The sequence below is a fragment of the Oncorhynchus clarkii genome, chromosome 10 (assembly GCF_045791955.1).
Source record: "Oncorhynchus clarkii lewisi isolate Uvic-CL-2024 chromosome 10, UVic_Ocla_1.0, whole genome shotgun sequence".
NCBI classification, from domain to species: Eukaryota; Metazoa; Chordata; class Actinopteri; order Salmoniformes; family Salmonidae; genus Oncorhynchus; species Oncorhynchus clarkii.
This window is the reverse complement of record NC_092156.1, coordinates 6,507,011-6,524,923: the sequence shown is the minus strand read 5'-3', so window position 1 is coordinate 6,524,923 and position 17,913 is coordinate 6,507,011.

Sequence of the window (17,913 nt, the reverse complement as noted above, 5' to 3'; positions counted from 1 at the left end):
GGTATGGTATAGTATGGTATGGTATGGTATGGGTTATATATGTATGGTATGGTATAGTATGGGCTATATATGTATGGGCTATATATGTATGGTATGGTATAGTATGGGCTATATATGTATGGTATGGTATGGTATAGTATGGTATGGGCTATATATGTATGGTATGGTATAGTATGGTATGGGTTATATATATATGGTATGGTATGGGCTATATATGTATGGTATGGTATAGTATGGTATGGGTTATATATGTATGGTATGGTATGGGTTATATATATATGGTATGGTATGGGTCATATATGTATGGTATGGTATGGACTATATATGTATGGTATGGTATAGTATGGTATGGGTTATATATATATGGTATGGTATGGGTTATATATGTATGGTATGGTATGGGCTATATATGTATGGTATGGTATGGGTTATATATGTATGGTATGGTATGGCTTATATATGTATGGTATGGTATGGGTTATATATATATGGTATGGTATGGTATGGTATGGTATAGTATAGTATGGTATGGTATGGTATGGGCGATATATGTATGGTATGGTATGGGCTATATATAGACGGTATGGTATGGTATGGTATGGGTTATATATATAGGGTATGGTATAGTATAGTATAGTATGGTATGGGTTATATATGTATGATATGGTATGGGTTATATATGTATGGTATGGTATGGTATGGTATGGTATGGGCGATATATGTATGGTATGGTATGGGCTATATATAGATGGTATGGTATGGTATAGTATGGTAGGGGTTATATATATATGGTATGGCATGGTATAGTATAGTATGGTATGGGCTATTCATGTATGGTATGGTATTGAATGGGCTATATATGTATGGTATGATATGGGCTATATATGTATGATATGGTATAGTATGGTATGGGCTATATATGTATGGTATGGTATGGGCTATATATGTATGGTATGGTATGGTATAGTATGTTATGGGCTATATATGTATGGTATGGTATGGTATAGTATGGTATGGGCTATATATGTATGGTATGGTATGGGCTATATATGTATGGTATGGTATAGTATGGTATAGTATGGTATGGGCTATATATGTATGGTATGGGCTATATATGTATGGTATGGTATGGTATAGTATGGTATGGGCTATATATGTATGGTATGGTATGGGCTATATATGTATGGTATGGTATGGAATGGGCTATATATGTATGGTATGGTATAGTATGGACTATATATGTATGGTATGGTATGGGCTATATATGTATGGTATGGTATAGTATGGCATGGGCTATATATGTATGGTATGGTATGGGCTATATATGTATGGTATGGTATGGTATGGGTTATATATGTATGGTATGGTATGGGTCATATATGTATGGTATGGTATGGGTTATATATGTATGGTATGGTATGGGTCATATATGTATGGTATGGTATGGGTTATATATGTATGATATGGTATGGGTTATATATGTATGGTATGGTATGGGTTATATATATATGGTATGGTATGGGCTATATATGTATGGTATGGTATGGGCTATATATGTATGGTATGGTATAGTATGGTATGGATTATATATATATGGTATGGTATGGTATGGTATAGTATAGTATGGTATGGTATGGTATGGGCGATATATGTATGGTATGGTATGGGCTATATATAGACGGTATGGTATGGTATGGTATGGGTTATATATATAGGGTATGGTATGGTATAGTATAGTATAGTATGGTATGGGTTATATATGTATGATATGGTATAGGTTATATATGTATGGTATGGTATGGTATGGTATGGTATGGTATGGGCGATATATGTATGGTATGATATGGGCTATATATAGACGGTATGGTATGGGTTATATATATAGGGTATGGTATGGTATAGTATAGTATAGTATGGTATGGGTTATATATGTATGATATGGTATAGGTTATATATGTATGGTATGGTATGGTATGGTATAGTATGGTATGGGCTATTTATGTATGGTATGGTATGGTATGGGCTATATATGTATGGTATGATATGGGCTATATATGTATGATATGGTATAGTATGGTATGGGCTATATATGTATGGTATGGTATGGGCTATATATGTATGGTATGGTATGGTATGGTATAGTATGTTATGGGCTATATATGTATGGTATGGTATGGTATAGTATGGTATGGGCTATATATGTATGGTATGGTATGGGCTATATATGTATGGTATGGTATAGTATGGTATAGTATGGTATGGGCTATATATGTATGGTATGGTAAGGCTATATATGTATGGTATGGTATGGGCTATATATGTATGGTATGGTATGGTATAGTATGGTATGGGCTATATATGTATGGTATGGTATGGTATAGTATGGTATGGGCTATATATGTATGGTATGGTATGGGCTATATATGTATGGTATGGTATGGTATGGTATAGTATGGTATGAGCTATATATGTATGGTATGGTATGGGCTATATATGTATGGTATGGTATGGGCTATATATGTATGGTATGGTATGGAATGGGCTACATATGTATGGTATGGTATAGTATGGACTATATATGTATGGTATGGTATGGGCTATATATGTATGGTATGGTATAGTATGGCATGGGCTATATATGTATGGTATGGTATGGTATGGTATGGGCTATATATGTATGGTATGGTATGGTATGGGTTATATATGTATGGTATGGTATGGGTCATATATGTATGGTATGGTATGGGCTATATATGTATGGTATGGTATAGTATGGTATGGGTTATATATATATGGTATGGTATGGGTTATATATGTATGGTATGGTATGGGTTATATATATATGGTATGGTATGGTATGGGCGATATATGTATGGTATGGGCTATATATAGACGGTATGGTATGGTATGGTATGGGTTATATATATATAGGGTATGGTATGGTATAGTATAGTATAGTATGGTATGGGTTATATATGTATGATATGGTATGGGTTATATATGTATGGTATGGTATGGGTTATATATGTATGGTATGGTATGGTATGGTATGGGCGATATATGTATGGTATGGTATGGGCTATATATAGACGGTATGGTATGGTATGGTATGGGTTATATATATATAGGGTATGGTATGGTATAGTATAGTATAGTATGGTATGGGTTATATATGTATGATATGGTATGGGTTATATATGTATGGTATGGTATGGTATGGTATGGTATGGGCGATATATGTATGGTATGGTATGGGCTATATATAGATGGTATGGTATAGTATGGTATGGCATGGTATAGTATAGTATGGTATGGGCTATTTATGTATGGTATGGTATGGTATGGGCTATATATGTATGGTATGATATGGGCTATATATGTATGATATGGTATAGTATGGTATGGGCTATATATGTATGGTATGGTATGGGCTATATATGTATGGTATGGTATGGTATGGTATAGTATGGTATGGGCTATATATGTATGGTATGGTATGGTATAGTATGGTATGGGCTATATATGTATGGTATGGTATGGGCTATATATGTATGGTATGGTATGGTATGGTGTAGTATGGTATGGGCTATATATGTATGGTATGGTATGGGCTATATATGTATGGTATGGCATGGGCTATATATGTATGGTATGGTATGGTATGGGCTATATATGTATGGTATGGTATAGTATGGACTATATATGTATGGTATGGTATGGGCTATATATGTATGGTATGGTATAGTATGGCATGGGCTATATATGTATGGTATGGTATGGTATGGGCTATATATGTATGGTATGGTATGGTATGGTATGGGTTATATATGTATGGTATGGTATGGGTTATATATGTATGGTATGGTATGGGTTATATATATATGGTATGGTATGGGTTATATATGTATGGTATGGTATAGAATAGTATGGGTTATATATGTATGGTATGGTATGGGTTATATATGTATGGTATGGTATGGGTTATATATGTATGGTATGGTATGGGTTATATATGTATGGTATGGTATAGAATAGTATGGGTTATATATGTATGGTATGGTATGGGTTATATATGTATGGTATGGTATGGGTGCTATAACAACGACGCTTGCTGCTAGTTGTTAGGCATCTGCACTGAACAGTTCCAAAGGGATTCTTCGGCTGTTCCTATAGGAGCACCCTTTCTGGTTCCAGTAGAACCCTTTCTGGTGTCAGGTAGAATCCTTTTTGGTTCCAGGAAGAACCCTTTTTGGTTTCAGGAAGAACACTTTTTGGTTCCAGGTAGAACCCTTTTTGGTTCCAGGTAGAACCCTTTTTGGTTCCAGGTAGAACCCTTTTTGGTTCCAGGTAGAACCCTTTTTGGTTCCAGGTAGAACCCTTTTGGTTCCTGGTAGAACCCTTTTTGGTTTCAGGAAGAACCCTTTTTCGTTCCAAGTTTAACCCTCTGTGGAAACGGTTCTTTATGGAACCCAAACGGGTTCTTTCTCAAACCAAAAAGGGTTCTTCAAAGGGTTCTCGTATGGGGACAGCTGAAGAACCATTTTAGGTTCTAGATAGCACCTTTTTTTCTAAGCGTGTGTGTGTGTGAGTGCCAGAGGGGAAGTGATCAGTGCCTGTCTGCATGATGAGCACGAAGCATGGGGCTTACAGAGACCCACACTGTCCCTAGAGATATTCCTTATCTGGGCCGGCAGCCATTTCCCCTCCCTACCACCCCCTGCCCTCCCTGGCCTGGCCCTCCCTGCCTCCCCCTGCCTTCCCTGGCCTGGCCCTCTCTGCCTCCCCCTGCCCTCCCTGACCTGGCCCTCCCTGCCTCCCCTGCCCTCCCTGGCCCTCTCACATGATGTGCCTCAATTGGCACCCTATTCTCAATATAGTGCAGTACTTTTGACCTGTCTCAGCCTGCCACTGGATAGCCCTGCCACTGGAAAGCCCTGCCACTGGAAAGCCCTGCCACTGGATAGCCCTGCCACTGGATAGCCCTGCCACCGGAAAGCCCTGCCACTGGATAGCCCTGCCACTGGATAGCCCTGCCACTGGAAAGCCCTGCTACTGGATAGCCCTGCGGCCCAGCTCACCCTGCCACTGGATAGCCCTGCCACTGGAAAGCCCTGCCACTGGAAAGCCCTGCCACTGGATAGCCCTGCGGCCCAGCTCACCCTGCCACTGGATAGCCCTGCCACTGGAAAGCCCTGCCACTGGATAGCCCTGCCACTGGATAGCCCTGCCACTGGAAAGCCCTGCTACTGGATAGCCCTGCGGCCCAGCTCACCCTGCCACTGGATAGCCCTGCCACTGGAAAGCCCTGCCACTGGAAAGCCCTGCCACTGGATAGCCCTGCCACTGGAAAGCCCTGCCACTGGAAAGCCCTGCCACTGGATAGCCCTGCCACTGGAAAGCCCTGGAATTCTCTCAGCTCTGTGGCTGTTCTGAGTATTATATATAAATAAAAAAAAGAGGAAGTCTGATCAACCCTTATGAAACGGAGTCATGTGTAACAGTGTGTGTGTCTATGTGCTGCTGTTGGAATATTCCGTATCGCCCTTGCTGACTTTTGCCATCGTCCCTCACCCCTTGCAGCCAGGTTTACAGTAAGCCTAAGAGCCTAAGAAGCAGTGAGGATTCAGTGACAGCTTTGGCCCAGAAATACATCACACCGGAACCTCTGCTGAGATGTACACTAGCTAGTTTCCTCTGTTTTTCACAGGGCGTTCAGACCGTCAGATGACTTTGATAGATAACCCAGAAGTTACAACATCAGCTAGGCATATAAGATGGGAGCAACATGAGGCCTACAGATACTCATCAACAATGGATTGAATTGAATCATTCCCCTTCAAGATACTGATAGAAGCATAGACATGTCCAAATAAGGGCAAAACCAATCATAGGAGCCCCAGCCACCAATGAAACCTGGTCTTTAAGGTTTGTGTGTGTCCCTGTGAGAAGCAGACAAAAGAGGTGCTTTCCTTTGCCGGAGAGAGGCGGAGTCTGATGATCTTGTCTGCAGGGGTTGGAGCAAGACCACACGGGGGGGGGGGGGGGGGGGGCGGGGCTGTGAACACCATGAACTTTCCCGACCTGGCCTGGGGTTGACAAGGGTTTCTGTACCAAGGCGCTGATAGCTGATTTAACTGGTTTTGTTTTCACTTATTGTACAGTTCTTTATCGTGTTTCACATTGAATTAGTGAAACTGTCCTAAACTATACATCTAGGATTGAATCAACCATGAGAGGAGACATAAAAAATACACCAGTAAACATGTCTTCCTGTTGTGACATAGAGCTGAGATGTTATTGGCTCCATGGTGATAAATGAAGCGTACAGTGGTTCCTCCTTTAAAAGTTACGATTTTACACTGCGTGACTTAGAGGTACCCAGCAGTGTACTCACCTAGAAGCTATCCGAGGCTTCAGGCACCCACCCCCTCCCGTCACCACAGAGGAAACTGAAGTGACACCCCGAGGCGGGCTAACAAACTCACGGTTGATTTATACACCTCGCTCTCATTTGACTAGCAACTGTCCCTGACCACTGGTGCTTGTGGTTCAGAACACTTTGTAACTAGGTGTTCCACAACTGCTGATTTATCAAGTCATCTGAATAGGCTTCCGGGTTTGTTTTTCTCTCTTCAGAAAAGACCATGCAGAAGCGTGTCAAACAGGATTGCTTCAAATAAAAAGGTTATTTTGTCAGGCAGGCCAGTAGGTATCTACCAGTGGCAGGCAGGCCAGTAGGTATCTATCTACCAGTGGCAGGCAGGCCAGTAGGTATCTACCAGTGGTAACCTGATTGCATGATAAGTGGGATGATTACAACCCAAATCAGGCCATGTGGCAACTAAACCGACATGTGACACCCCCATGAAGAACTTAAAGATACTCCAAGAATGTCACTATTGTTTGGAATGATAATGAAACACAAAAGACCTCATCTAAATATAGTATGGCACTGCTTCATATTATATCCGCATAGAGTTACATTTCAATATAGGAAACTGATATCGATTTCTGAGATGATCAAATTGTCATTTATGACGCACAAGGTAAACCTGAGGTAGTGAAACATCATGACAGAATAAGTCATATACTCTCCACTTAGCAATGAAGTACGTGTGATATTTTAGCATTTTGGCGTGGCCACAAGTTTGAGACAGCTCTCATAGATTCAGCTAGTGAAGGAAATCTGTGGTATGTGCATGTAGATTGGGTTGGAAGGTGGTAAAATGTGCAGGACATTCTGATGTGCATTCAAAACTAACAAGGCCACACTAGAAGCACTCTTGTTATAACTCCTGTGGTTTCACAAAGCTGCTGAGACCAACCATAAGCCAGTCAGGAAATAGGAGATGTAGCAACTCACTGGGCACACCACATCATTTCAAATTCCTTAGTGTCTGGAGGGGATGGCTGCCGTTTTAATGGCTCCTGACCAACCATGCTATTTTGTTAGTTTTTTCGCATTGTTTGTAACTTATTTTGTACATAATGTTGCTGCTACCGTCTCTTATGACCGAAAAGAGCTTCTGGACATCAGAACAGCGATTACTCACCTCGAACTGGATGAAGAGTTTTTCTTTAATGAGTCTGATGCAAAGGATATACCGCTTTGTCAAGACAAGGCCCAAATCTCTGTCATCAGCGTGAAGAAAAGACAGAGAAAAACGGGGTGCCTTGTAAGAATTTGCGACGTAAACCACCACTTCCCTCTGTATTATTGGCCAACGTGCAGTCATTGGAAAACAAACTGGACCATTTACGATTAAGACTAATCCTACAAACGGGACATTAAAAACTGTAACATCTTATGTTTCACCGAAACGTGGCTGAACGACAACACGGATAATATAGAGCTGGCTAGCAGAGCAGCTATTCATAGTTCATAGCTGTCTACTTACCACCACAAACTTGCACTAAGACCGCACTCAAAGACCGCACTAAGACCGCACTCACTGTATAAGGCCATAAGCAAACAAGACAATGTTCACCCAGAAGCGGCGCTCCTAGTGGCCGGAGACTTTAATGCAGGCAAACTTAAATCAGTTTTACCTCATTTCTACCAACATGTGCAACCAGAAGAGAAAAAAAACTCTAGACCACCTTTACTCCACACACAGAGACGCGTACAAAGCTCTCCCTCCATTTGGCAAATTTGTCCATAATTCTACCCTCCTGATTCCTGCGTACAAGCAAAAACTAAAGCAGGAAGTACCAGGATGCGACGCTACGGGTCTGTTTTGCAGCACAGACTGGAATATGTTCCGGGATTCATCCAATGGCATTGAGGAATACACCACCTCAGTCATCGGATTCATCAATAAGTGCATCGACGACATCCTCCCCACAGTGACCGTACGTAAGCCACGGATTACAGGCAACATCTGCATCGAGCTAAAGGCTAGAGCTGCCGCTTTCAAGGAGGCACTCGTTGGATGTGGCAGGGCTTGAAAACTATTACAGACTACAAAGAGAAACACAGCCGCGAGCTGCCCAGTGACACGAGCCTGCCAGACGAGCTAAATGCCTTTTATGCTCACTTCGAGGCAAGCAACACTGAAGCATGCATGAGAGCACCAGCTGTTCCGGACGACTGTGTGATCACACTCTCCGTAGCCGATGTGAGCAAGAGCTATTAACAGGTCAACATTCACAAAGCCGCGGGGCCAGACGGTTTACCAGGACGTGTACTCAAAGCATGCGCGGACCAACTGGCAAATGTCTTTACTGGCATTTTCAACCTCTCCCTGACAGTCTTTAATACCAACATGTTTCAAGCAGACCACCATAGTCCCTGTGCCTAAGAAAGTGGAGGTAACCTGCCTAAATGACTACTGCCCCGTAGCACTCACGTCGGTAGCCATGAAGTGCTTTGAAAGGCTAGTCATGGCTCACATCAACACCATTATCCCAGAAACACTAGACCCACTCTAATTTGCATACCGCCCCAACAGATCAACAGATGACGCAACCTCAATCGCACTCCACACTGCCCTTTCCCACCTGTACAAAAGGAACACCTATGTGAGAATGCTGCTCATTGACTACAGCTCAGCATTCAACACCATAGTGCCCACAAAGCTCATCGCTAAGCTAAGGACCCTGGAACTAAACACGTCCCTCTACAACTGGATCATGGACATCCTGACGGGCCGCCCCCCAGGTGGTAAGGGTAGGCAACAACACCTCTGCCACGCTGATCCTCAACACCGGGGCCCCTCAGGGGTGCATGCTTAGTCCCCTCCTGTACTCCCTGTTCACCCACGACTGCGTGGCCAAGCACGACTCCACCATCTTTAGGTTTGCTGAGGACACAACAGTGGTAGGCCTGATCACCGACAACGATGAGACAGCCTATAGGGAGGAGGTCAGAGACCTGGCAGTGTGGTGCCAGTACAACAACCTCTCTCTCAATGTAAGACAAAGGAGCTGGTCGTGGACTATAGGAAAAGGAGGGCCGAACTCGCCCCCATTCACATTGATGGGGCTGTAGTGGAGCGGGTCGAGAGTTTCTAGTTCCTTGGTGTCCACATCACCAACAAACTATCATGGTCCAAACACACCTTGACAGTTGTGAAAAGGGCACAACAACAGCTTTTCCCCCTCAGGAGACTGAAAAGATTTGGAATGGGTCCCTAGATCCTCAAAAAGTTCTACAGCTGCACCATTGAGAGCATTCTGACCAGTTGCATCACCACCTGGTATGGCAACTGCTTGGCATCTGACCGTAAGGCGCTACAGAATGTAATGCGTGCATCCAAGTAAATCGCTGGGGCCAAGCTTCCTGCCATCCAGGACCTCTATACCAGGTGGTGTTCCAGGACCTCTATACCAGGTGGTGTTCAAGGACCTCTATACCAGGCGGTGTTAGAGGAAATCCCTCAAAATTGTCAGAGACTCCAGTCATCCAAGTCAGAGACTCTTGTCTCTGCTACCGCACAGCAAGCAGTAACAGAGCACCAAGTCTAGGACCAAAACGCTCCTTAACAGCTTCTACCCCAAAGCCATAAGACTGCTGAACAACTAATCAAATGGCCACTCGGACTATCTATCCATGCATAGTCACTTTACAAATGACCTTACTATCCTGTACCCCCACACATTGACTCAGTACCCCCTGTATAGCCCCTGTATAACCCCTCTATAGCTCCTGTATATCCCCTGTATAGCCCCTGTATACCCCCTGTATAGCCCCTGTATAGCCCCACTATAGCTCCTGTATATCCCCTGTATAGCCCCTGTATACCCCCTGTATAGCCCCTGTTTCGCCCCTGTATAGCGCCTCTATAACCCCTGTATACCCCTGTATAGCCCCTGTATACCCCCTGAATAGCCCCTGTATACCCCCTGTATAGCCCCTCTATAGCCCCTGTATATCCCCTGTATAGCCCCTGTTTCGCCCCTGTATAGCGCCTCTATAGCCCCTGTTTAGCCCCTGTATAGCCCCTGTATAGCCCCTGTTTAGCCCCTGTATAGCCCCTGTATAGCCCCTTTATAGCCCCTGTTTAGCCCCTGTATAGCCCCTGTATAGCCCCTGTATAGCCCCTGTATATCCACTGTATAGCCCCTGTATACCCCCTGTATACCACCTGTATAGCCCCTGTATATCCCCTGTATACCCCCTGTATAGCCCCTGTATAGCCCCTCTATAGCCCCTGTATAGCCCCTGTATAGCCCCTGTATAGCCCCTGTATACCCCCTGTATATCCCCTGTATACCCCCTGTATACCCCCTGTATAGCCCCTATATAGCCCCTGTATAGCCCCTGTATAGCCCCTGTATACCCCCTGTATAGCCCCTGTATACCCCCTGTATACCACCTGTATACCCCCTGTATAGCCCCTGTATAGCCCCTGTATATCCCCTGTATAGCCCCTGTATAGCCCCTGTATAGCCCCTGTATAGCCCCTGTATAGCCCCTGTATAGCCCCTGTATATCCCCTGTATAGCCCCTGTATACCCCCTGTATACCACCTGTATAGCCCCTGTATATCCCCTGTATACCCCCTGTATAGCCCCTGTATAGCCCCTGTATAGCCCCTGTATAGCCCCTGTATAGCCCCTCTATAGCCCCTGTATAGCCCCTGTATACCCCCTGTATATCCCCTGTATAGCCCTGTTTACCCCCTGTATACCACCTGTATAGCCCCTGTATATCCCCTGTATACCCCCTGTATAGCCCCTGTATAGCCCCTGTATAGCCCCTGTATATCCCCTGTATAAACCCTGTTTACCCCCTGTATAGCCCCTGTATAGCCCCTGTATAGCCCCTGTATAGCCCCTGTATACCCCCTCTATCGCCCCTTTATAGCCCCTGTATACCCCCTGTATAGCCCCTGTATAGCCCCTGTATACCCCCTCTATAGCCCCTGTATAGCCCCTGTTTAGCCCCTGTTTAGCCCCTGTATATCCCCTGTATAGCCCCTGTATACCCCCTGTATACCCCCTGTATAGCCCCTGTATAGCCCCTCTATAGCCCCTTTATAGCCCCTGTATACCCCCTCTATGGCCCCTGTATAGCCCCTGTATACCCCCTCTATAGCCCATGTATAGCCCCTGTTTAGCCCCTGTTTAGCCCCTGTATATCCCCTGTATAGCCCCTGTATACCCCCTGTATACCCCCTGTTTAGCCCCTGTATATCCCCTGTATAGCCCCTGTATAGCCCCTGTATATCCCCTGTATTGCCCCTGTATACCCCCTGTATACCCCCTGTATAGCCCCTGTATAGCCCCTGTATATCCCCTGTATAAACCCTGTATACCCCCTGTATACCCCCTGTATAGCCCCTGTATAGCCCCTGTATAGCCCCTGTATAGCCCCTGTATACCCCCTCTATAGCCCCTTTATAGCCCCTGTATACCCCCTCTATAGCCCCTGTATAGCCCCTGTATACCCCCTCTATAGCCCCTGTATAGCCCCTGTATAGCCCCTGTATACCCCCTGTTTAGCCCCTGTATATACCCTGTATAGCCCCTGTATACCCCCTGTATAGCCCCTGTATACCCCCTGTATACCCCCTGTTTAGCCCCTGTTTAGCCCCTGTTTAGCCCCTGTATAGCCCCTGTTTAGCCCCTGTATAGCTCCTGTTTAGCCCCTGTATACCCAATGTATAGCCCCTGTTTAGCCCCTGTATACCCCCTGTATAGCCCCTGTATACCCCTGTATGTCCCCTGTTTAGCCCCTGTATACCCCCTGTATAGCCCCTGTTTAGCCCCTGTATACCCCCTGTTTAGCCCCTGTATATACCCTGTATACCCCCTGTATACCCCCTGTATAGCCCCTGTATAGCCCCTGTATACCCCCTGTATACCCCCTGTATACCCCCTGTTTAGCCCCTGTTTAGCCCCTGTTTAGCCCCTGTTTAGCCCCTGTATAGCCCCTGTTTAGCCCCTGTATAGCCCCTGTTTAGCCCCTGTATACCCCCTGTATAGCCCCTGTATACCCCCTGTATAGCCACTGTATAGCCCCTGTTTAGCCCCTGTTTAGCCCCTGTTTACCCCCTGTATAGCCCCTGTATACCCCCTGTATACCCCCTGTATACCCACTGTATACCCCCTGTATACCCCCTGTTTAGCCCCTGTTTAGCCCCTGTATACCCCCTGTTTAGCCCCTGTTTAGCCCCTGTATATCCCCTGTATATCCCCTGTTTAGCCCCTGTTTAGCCCCTGTTTAGCCCCTGTATACCCCCTGTTTAGCCCCTGTTTAGCCCCTGTTTAGCCCCTGTATACCCCCTGTATAGCCCCTGTTTAGCCCCTGTTTACCCCCTGTATATCCCCTGTTTAGCCCCTGTATATCCCCTGTATATCCCCTGTTTAGCCCCTGTTTAGCCCCTGTTTAGCCCCTGTATACCCCCTGTATATCCCCTGTTTAGCCCCTGTTTAGCCCCTGTATACCCCCTGTATAGCCCCTGTTTAGCCCCTGTTTACCCCCTGTATATCCCCTGTTTAGCCCCTGTTTAGCCCCTGTATACCCCCTGTTTACCCCCTGTATATCCCCTGTATACCCCCTGTTTACCCCCTGTATATCCCCTGTATAGCCCCTGTTTAGCCCCTGTATACCCCCTCTATACCCCCTGTTTACCCCCTGTATATCCCCTGTTTAGCCCCTGTTTAGCCCCTGTTTAGCCCCTGTATACCCCCTGTTTACCCCCTGTTTATCCCCTGTATACCCCCTGTTTACCCCCTGTATATCCCCTGTATAGCCCCTGTTTAGCCCCTGTTTACCACCTGTTTAGCCCCTGTATACCCCCTGTTTACCCCCTGTATATCCCCTGTTTAGCCCCTGTTTAGCCCCTGTTTAGCTCCTGTATACCCCCTGTATATCCCCTGTATACCCCCTGTTTACCCCCTGTATATCCCCTGTATAGCCCCTGTTTAGCCCCTGTTTACCCCCTGTTTAGCCCCTGTATACCCCCTGTTTACCCCCTGTATAGCCCCTGTTTAGCCCCTGTATACCCCCTGTTTACCCCCTGTATAGCCCCTGTTTAGCCCCTGTATACCCCCTGTTTACCCCCTGTATAGCCCCTGTATACCCCCTGTTTACCCCCTGTATAGCCCCTGTTTAGCCCCTGTATACCCCATGTTTACCCCCTGTATAGCCCCTGTTTAGCCCCTGTATACCCCCTGTATATCCCCTGTATATCCCCTGTATATCCCCTGTATACCCCCTGTTTAGCCCCTGTTTAGCCCCTGTTTAGCCCTGTTTAGCCCCTGTTTAGCCCCTGTATATCCCCTGTATATCCCCTGTATACCCCCTGTATAGCCCCTGTATATCCCCTGTATATCCCCTGTTTAGCCCCTGTATAGCCCCTGTATATCCCCTGTATATCCCCTGTATACCCCCTGTATAGCCCCTGTTTAGCCCTGTTTAGCCCCTGTTTAGCCCCTGTATATCCCCTGTATATCCCCTGTATACCCCCTGTATATCCCCTGTATATCCCCTGTATACCCCTGTATATCCCCTGCATAGCCCCTGTATATCCCCTGTATATCCCCTGTATACCCCCTGTATACCCCCTGTATATCCCCTGTATACCCCCTGTTTACCCCCTGTATATCCCTTGTATACCCCCTGTATACCCCCTGTATACCCCCTGTATACCCCCTGTTTACCCCCTGTATACCCCCTGTTTACCCCCTGTATATCCCCTGTATACCCCCTGTATATCCCCTGTATACCCCCTGTATACCCCCTGTATACCCCCTGTTTAGCCCCTGTTTAGCCCCTGTTTACCCCCTGTTTAGCCCCTGTTTAGCCCCTGTTTACCCCCTGTTTAGCCCCTGTATATTTTTACTTTATTTTATTCAGTAAATATTTTCTTAACTCTATTTATTGAACTGCCTTGTTGGTTCAGGGCTCGTAAGTCAGCATTTCACTGAGGCTCTATACTACCTGTTCTATTCGGCGCATGTGACAAATAAAATTGGATTTGAAGTGGAAATTTGGGTTGAGACGTTGATTTAAACTTTTAATCACCCACTCAAAAAGGAGAGCCAGAGGATTGTTGAATGTCCAGTGTGTTATCACTGTGCTTTCAACCATCTAAAAGCACAACCAAATTCCAATGGGAAAACAATGTCAGATTTTTCGTTTAGTTTGTTAACTAAATGTGTTATCACATCTATTTAGTTATTTAGTTATTATCAATAATCATTGTCATGACAGCACATTGGTAGTAGACTGTGACCGATGTGAAAGCTAAGCACATTTGTGCTTGTTAAAACCCTGGGCAGGAGACAAAAACAATGCTGTAGATTAGCTTCCATAAAAGAGGTGTTGCCCTACCTATCATTTCTGATAGTGGATATAATGTTGAAGATTTGACATTGTTTCAAAATATTCATTCTATTTTATACATGGTTTGTATATGTTGGAAATTGGTTACCATGATGACAATCATGTGGTAAGAAATTTCACCCTCAAAACAAACAGTTTTATGTTGATGACTTTTTTTGGGGTCAAATCCAATGGTTCAGTATTTTACACGTAGATATTCCACGTCACAATATATTGACAAATGACATTGAAACAACGTTGATTCAACCAGTTTGTGCCCAGTGGGAACTCATTATATACTGTACATGGTTAACCTATTCTTCACTATCTTTCAAGCTGAATATACTGTACATGGTTAACCTATTCTTCACTATCTTTCAAGCTGAATTTGTAGATCAGATTTTTGATCCAAATACTTGTTTATGTTTTCCCTTTTCCTATAGTTCCAAAACAACTGAAAATGTAATATAGATTGCATGTATCTCTAACAATGATATCCTCAAAAGGGGGGAATGATGCTGTGTTCTTACAGGCCATTACCTCTTCTTACTCCTCGGTGTGGGAGTGAAGAGTCTTGCTGTGGGGTTTTGGTGATGTGTGTAAGAAACACAGAAAAATAATCTAAAATATATAAACGCAACATGCAACATGCAACAATTTCAAAGATTTTGTTGAGTTACAGTTCATATAAGGAAATCTGTCAATTGAAATAAATTAATTAGGACCTAATCTATGGATGTCACATGACTGAGCATGAGGCACAGCTATGGATACAGCTCCAATTGGACGATCCCTCAAAACTTGACATCATCTTTGGCATTGTGTTGTATGACAAAACTGCACATTTTAGAGTGGCTTTTTATTGTCCCCAGCACAAGGTGCATCTGTGTAATGATCATACTGTTTAATTAGCTTTTTTGATATGCCACACCTGTCAGATTGATGGATTATCTTGACAAATGATACAATTCTCACCAACAGAGATGTTAACAAATTGGACTGAACGTGTTGTCTAACAGTCTCAACTACAGTATTACCAGGACTGAATAAGTGTTGTCTACCAGTCTCAACTACAGTATTACCAGGACTGAATAAGTGTTGTCTAACAGTCTCAACTACAGTATTACCAGGACTGAATAAGTTATTTTCACCCTTCAGCAGATACAAAATACACCCGTACGTGAATACATGTTAGGAAAGTATGGGTGGTACCCTGGGGGTGGAAAAAGTACCCGATCTTCATGGTTGAGTAAAAGTAAAGATACCTTAATAGAAAATGACTGAAGTAAAAGTGAAAGTCACCCAGTATAATGCTACTTGAGTAAAAGTCTAAAAGTATTTGGTTTTAAATATACTTAAAGTATAAAAAGTATAACTCCTTTAAAATGTCTTATATTAAGCAAACCAGACAACACTATTTTATTGTTTTTTTAATTTTATTTACAGATAACCAGGGGCACAGTTCAACACACAGACATCATTTCCAAACAAAGCATTTGTGTTTAGTGAGTCTGCCAGATCAGAGGCAGTATGGGTGACCAGTTCTCTTGATAAAAGTGCTTGAATTAGACAATTTTCCTGTCCTGCTAAGCATTCAAAATGTAACGAGTACTTTTGGGTGTCAGGGAAAATGCAAGGAGTAAAAAGTACATTATTTTCTTTAGGAATGTAGTGGAATTAAAGTAAAAGTTGTAAAAAAATATAAATTGTAAAGTACAGATACACCCAAAAAACTACTTAAATTGTACTTTAAAGTTTTCTAAGTAGTACTTTAAAGTATTTTTACACTGGTGGTACCATTGTGTTGGGTGTCTTTGGGTGTGTCTGTCATGTGTAGAGGAAGGACAGAGGTGGTAGCATGGTGTTGGGTGTGTCTGTCATGTGTAGAGGAAGGACAGAGGTGGTAGCATGGTGTTGGGTGTGTCTGTCATGTGTAGAGGAAGGACAGAGGTGGTAGCATGGTGTTGGGTGTGTCTGTCATGTGTAGAGGAAGGACAGAGGTGGTAGCATGGTGTTGGGTGTGTCTGTCATGTGTAGAGGAAGGACAGAGGTGGTAGCATGGTGTTGGGTGTGTCTGTCATGTGTAGAGGAAGGACAGAGGTGGTAGCATGGTGTTGGGTGTGTCTGTCATGTGTAGAGGAAGGACAGAGGTGGTAGCATGGTGTTGGGTGTGTCTGTCATGTGTAGAGGAAGGACAGAGGTGGTAGCATGGTGTTGGGTGTGTCTGTCATGTGTAGAGGAAGGACAGAGGTGGTAGCATGGTGTTGGGTGTGTCTGTCATGTGTAGAGGAAGGACAGAGGTGGTAGCATGGTGTTGGGTGTGTCTGTCATGTGTAGAGGAAAGACAGAGGTGGTAGCATGGTGTTGGGTGTGTCTGTCATGTGTAGAGGAAGGACAGAGGTGGTAGCATGATGTTGGGTGTGTCTGTCATGTGTAGAGGAAGGACAGAGGTGGTAGCATGGTGTTGGGTGTGTCTGTCATGTGTAGAGGAAGGAAAGAGGTGGTAGCATGGTGTTGGGTGTGTCTGTCATGTGTAGAGGAAGGACAGAGGTGGTAGCATGGTGTTGGGTGTGTCTGTCATGTGTAGAGGAAGGAAAGAGGTGGTAGCATGGTGTTGGGTGTGTCTGTCATGTGTAGAGGAAGGACAGAGGTGGTAGCATGGTGTTGGGTGTGTCTGTCATGTGTAGAGGAAGGACAGAGGTGGTAGCATGGTGTTGGGTGTGTCTGTCATGTGTAGAGGAAGGACAGAGGTGGTAGCATGGTGTTGGGTGTGTCTGTCATGTGTAGAGGAAGGACAGAGGTGGTAGCATGGTGTTGGGTGTGTCTGTCATGTGTAGAGGAAGGACAGAGATGGTAGTATGGTGTTGGGTGTGTCTGTCATGTGTAGAGGAAAGACAGAGGTGGTAGCATGGTGTTGGGTGTGTCTGTCATGTGTAGAGGAAGGACAGAGGTGGTAGCATGGTGTTGGGTGTGTCTGTCATGTGTAGAGGAAGGACAGAGGTGGTAGCATGGTGTTGGGTGTGTCTGTCATGTGTAGAGGAAGGACAGAGGTGGTAGCATGGTGTTGGGTGTGTCTGTCATGTGTAGAGGAAAGACAGAGGTGGTAGCATGGTGTTGGGTGTGTCTGTCATGTGTAGAGG